The sequence below is a fragment of the Vicugna pacos genome, chromosome 18 (genome assembly GCF_048564905.1).
Source record: "Vicugna pacos chromosome 18, VicPac4, whole genome shotgun sequence".
NCBI classification, from domain to species: domain Eukaryota; kingdom Metazoa; phylum Chordata; class Mammalia; order Artiodactyla; family Camelidae; genus Vicugna; species Vicugna pacos.
In genome coordinates this window covers 14241091-14245676 of record NC_133004.1, presented here as the reverse complement: position 1 = coordinate 14245676, position 4586 = coordinate 14241091, and the positions used below count along the sequence as shown (strand labels likewise).

The window sequence follows — 4586 nt, the reverse complement described above, 5'->3', positions numbered from 1 at the left end:
GATGGGCAAGTGGGTGGATGGATGGATGAGTGGGTGGTGGATGGGTGGATGGAGAGATGTGTGAGTGGGTGGATGGGTGGGCAGGTGGGTGGATGGGTGGGCAGGTGGGTGGATGATTGGATGAGTGGGTAGGTGGTTGGATGAGTGGGTAGTTGGGTGGATGGTTGGATGAAGTGACAGAATTTCAGATGCCATTAAATGAGAAAGGTAAATTCAAAACAGCCGGCTATGGTTCAAAGAAAAATCAGCAAAAGGAATAGTAAAACCTGACAACTCAGTCCAAAAGACTCAAGGAATCAAATTCTAAAATTTGAGAAAATGAAAATACCCAAAGTAAGTCCCTTTGAGTATGGCTGTGAGGGAACCCCTGAGCGCTGCCTCCCAGAGGATGGGGCAGCAGGGCTCTGGGGTTCACCGTGTTGTCTCAGGTGTCACTGCTTCATCCCTTTTTATGGCTGAATGCTATCCCATCATAGGGCCAGACCACATTTTATTGATCTGTTCATCTGTTGATAAATATTTGGGTTGTTTCTACTTTTTAGCTATTACGAATAATGCTGCTGTGAACATTTCTGTACAGTTTTTTTTTTTTTGGACATAAATTTTCAATGTTCTTGAATCAATACCTAAGAGCAGAACCACTGGGTTCTGGTAACTCTGTTTTGGTAACTGTTGAGTTTTAATAAAATGCTTGCAGGTTTCATATCAGTGCATTTTATTACTTATTTATTATTTTTGTTTTTGTGGGAGGAGGGGAAGGTCATCTGGTCTATTTATTTATTTAGTAGTAGTTTGTTTGTGTTTTTTTGACGGAGGTACCGGGGTTTGAACCCAGGACTTCGTGCATCCTAAGCACACACTCTACCACTGAGCTATACCCTCCCCCCTTTTATTACTTATCTTTAAAAATAAATACTGTATTATCCACAGAAGTTAATTCGCGGAACTCTCAACTACACAGTCAGCCCCGCCATTCGCAGGTTTGGTCAGTCAGTTCCTCAAGGCCGGGAATCTCTCTGGGTGCAGTTCGTGTCTCCAAGCCCTGGGGCTGCTTTGTCTCCCAGAAGTAGACTCAACACACACAGGTGGGCTGTGATGGGAAGACGAAGGAACCAGAACACAGGCTACTTCCACTCGGTCATTCTATGTGACACTGGAAGCTTTTATTTGTGTCTGGAATGTAAAACAGTAAAGCAGCGTATATGGGGCCTGCGAGGCGTAATATTTTTGTTTGGACAGCAGACGTTTTAGTTCACACAGGAAATCTTTTACTGAACTCAGTATCTTTGACATTGAAATTTAATCTTCGCATCTGTCAGTTTTGTATCAAAACTAAAAAACGAACCAGGAATATCATTGTTATTGGCAATATTGTTGTGTAGAGGAGGAAGGTGTTTTAAAAAATTGTCTACATTTGGTGTCAAATACAGGAGGCGCACCACTGCTTAAAGATCCCTCATCCATCACTGAAAGATCTTTTTTTCAATCTCTTGTAAAGTGCACTGATGGAAAACTCATTCTCTTTCTGAAACCTCTGTGGGAGGTGGAGTAGGGGAGGTTGGGGAGATGGGGAAGGGAAGACCGGACTGACCCCAGGCGTGGGGTTCCCAATCCTCCACCAGCTCCACCACCCAACCTTTGGAGACTGCAGAGTCGGCACTGCACCATTTTCCTCTGCCTGGACCTTGCTGGTTTGAGATGGCTGCCTGACTCCCACAGGCTGTGAAGGGACCGCTCCACGTCTGTGAATTTAATGTGAAACCCATCTGCCTGCAGAGGGCAGGCAGGGAGATTGCCTTAGGTGATGGCCAGAGCAGTGCTGCCCAGGGATAGAACTTTCCACAGCCATCACATCGACTCAGCAAGCATCCCTTGGCTGCCCCCTGTGGGTGGGTAGGCATCTGTCACCTGTGCCTTCCCAGGGGCCAAAATCAGTGACTGGAGGTGGCCTCAAGCAGTGCTTAGGAAACCAGCAAAATAGGGAAACACGCAGGAAGGACAGAAAAAAGTCCAGAAAGAAGCTAGTTTCTTTCTTTCTTTTTTTAATGGAGGTACTGGGGTTTGAACCCAGGACCTCGTGTACACTAAGCACACGCTCTACCACTGAGCTACACCAACCCCTGAAATCTACTTTCCATTCAGCATCCACATCAGTTTGTATTATTCAAGAACACAAGTTACATTTTACAATAAAGCTTTTTTTTTTCCACTTGGCATTTCAGAAGATATACATTTGGGGCTTAGAGCCCTGGCCCTGGCTGGTGTCCAATGACCCAACAATCTTTCTGGAAATCTCCCTGTGGATACACACATACATGTGTGCTCAACTACGTGCATGCGTGTGCTCATGGATTATAGCAGTGGAAAAAGTGGAACGACATGTTCCTCAGTACAGGATCGCTAACCCAATACAGAACACCTACTGTATAGAGTTCTCTTCATCCTAAAAAGAAGTCAGGCCTTTATTTGGTGACATGAAAAGATTTCTAAGGTACAAGTGAAGAAGGCAACGTATAGAACCGTTTCTGTGCTATGATACCACTTAAGCAGGCATACAGGTAAGTGTAGACACACAAACACTCCTGGAAGGAAGCGCAGGACCCAGCGCCAGGGTCATCACCTTTGAGCTGGGGTGGGAGTGGAACGGAGACATGGAGGTAGACTTTTTTTTTTTTTAATTAAAAATTTTGTTTTCAGGAGAAGTAAGGATGCATTCCTTTCAGCAAGCAAGGAGAACAGCTGGGGATCTTTCCCAAAGTGTGTCACAGGCTTTCATTTTTGGATTAAGACTTCCTTACTGATGTATATGCATTTGGCCCTTGAACAACACCTGCATGAGGGGAGCTGACCCTCCACGTGGTTGAAAGTCCGAGGATGACTTAGAGCCTGCCTGTATGTGTGTTTCTCTCCATCTACGGAGTCAACCCACTACGGGTGCTGCAATGCCTTAGTATTTACTGTTGAAAAAAATTTGCTTGTAAGTGGACCCACGCAGTTCAAAGCCCGTATTGTTCAAGGGTCACCTGTAATTTTATTTTCGTGTATATCTATATATTATATATAGCAATGTATGTAGGATATGTAGAATAATATATATGTAATTTACTCATTTATATAACCTAATAGGACATCTACTTCTGGCCAAGACTGGGTAGTAGGGGTTGGCGGTACCCTCCCAACTGAAACAATTCAAAAAACACTCAAAATACATAAAGCAATGATTTTTGGTTTTTGCTTTCTTAAGAAGTTTTTTTATTCTAATTTTTTTTTAATGGAGGTACTGGGGATTGAACCCAGGACCTTGTGCATGCTGAGCACACACTCTACCACTGAGTTATACATCCCCCCCCATAATACAATAATTTGAAGACACCGGATATCAGGCCTGAAGGACAGTCCTCCACGAGAGATGGGAAACAAACAAAGTGAGTCCTACGACTGCCCCAGCTCACTGCCGGGACTGAGTTTCCAGTGCAGGGACGGGGAACGTCTCGTGTTTAGGAGATGGAGCTGGGAAGGTGGGTGTCGGTGTGTCTAGAGTCTGCGGGACAGAGCTGCCCAGAGAGAGAGCTCTGGACACTGGCAGAGGCCCCCCTCGGTCTCCAGCTGAGCAGGATCAGGGCACACCTGCCAGGAAACAATCCCGGGCTGGGAAAGAGCCACCGAAAAGCGTCAGAGGGAAGAATCCCCACGCCTCCCCCGGGCTGGGAACACCTCCTGTCACACCAACCTCAGGAGATTTCATTCTTTGTGCAGCATCAAGCCAAACACCCAGAGGGTGTGGCTCAGTATTAGGGCAAAATTAGCCCCGGACTTAATACCACTCTCGTCCTACCTAACAAAGCAAGACTCCAAAAGACTAAAATGTTTCCAGTCCATCTGCTGTGCCTCAGAAAAAAGATCTAGGCTATTTGTAGAAATACAAAAACTTTCAGCAGAAAATAAGGTAAAATTCACAATGTCTGACATCCCATGAAGAATGATTGGGCAGGGCATTGTAAACCACAATGGGCGTGGGGGCGGAATCCATCCATTGAAACCAAACCAGAAATGACACGGATAACAGAATTAGCAGACAAGGTCATTTTGGAAGTTACTACAGCTGCATGCTGTGTGTTCAAGAAGCGAGAGGAAAGACGGGACAGGTTAAGTGGAGACATGGAAGATATTAAACAACCAAACAGCTGAACTGAACTTCTAGAGATGAAAACCACAGTGTCTGAGGTGAAAAACACACAGGATGAGATTAAAGGCATGTTTTAGTCAACCCGGGCTGCCATTCAAAATACTATAAACACCGGAAATTTAGTCCTTACTGTTCTGGGAGCTGGAAGTCCCAGATCAGGGTGCCAGCTGGGTCAGGTTCTGGTGAGGTCTCTCTCGCCAGCTTATAGACGGCCTCCTTCTCATTCACTGTGTCCTTACAGGGCCTTTCTGTGGGTGGAGAGAGAGCAAGCTCTCTGGTGTCTCCTCTTATGGAGACACTAATCCCATCAGGACCCCACACACACCCCCACTCCCACCAATGACCTCATCACCTCCCAAAGGCCACTTCCCATACTATCACGTGGGGAGTTAGGGCTTCA

The 4586-nt window shown here is 45.7% G+C and overlaps 1 non-coding gene across 1 annotated transcript; it reads right to left on the bottom strand.

Annotated features, from left to right (window-relative positions):
* Positions 1 to 810: 810 nt before the first annotated feature.
* Positions 811 to 883, bottom strand: TRNAP-AGG (transfer RNA proline (anticodon AGG)). The gene has a single exon. It is a non-coding gene; the product is annotated as a tRNA-Pro (tRNA).
* Between the last annotated feature and the right edge of the window lie 3703 nt (positions 884 to 4586).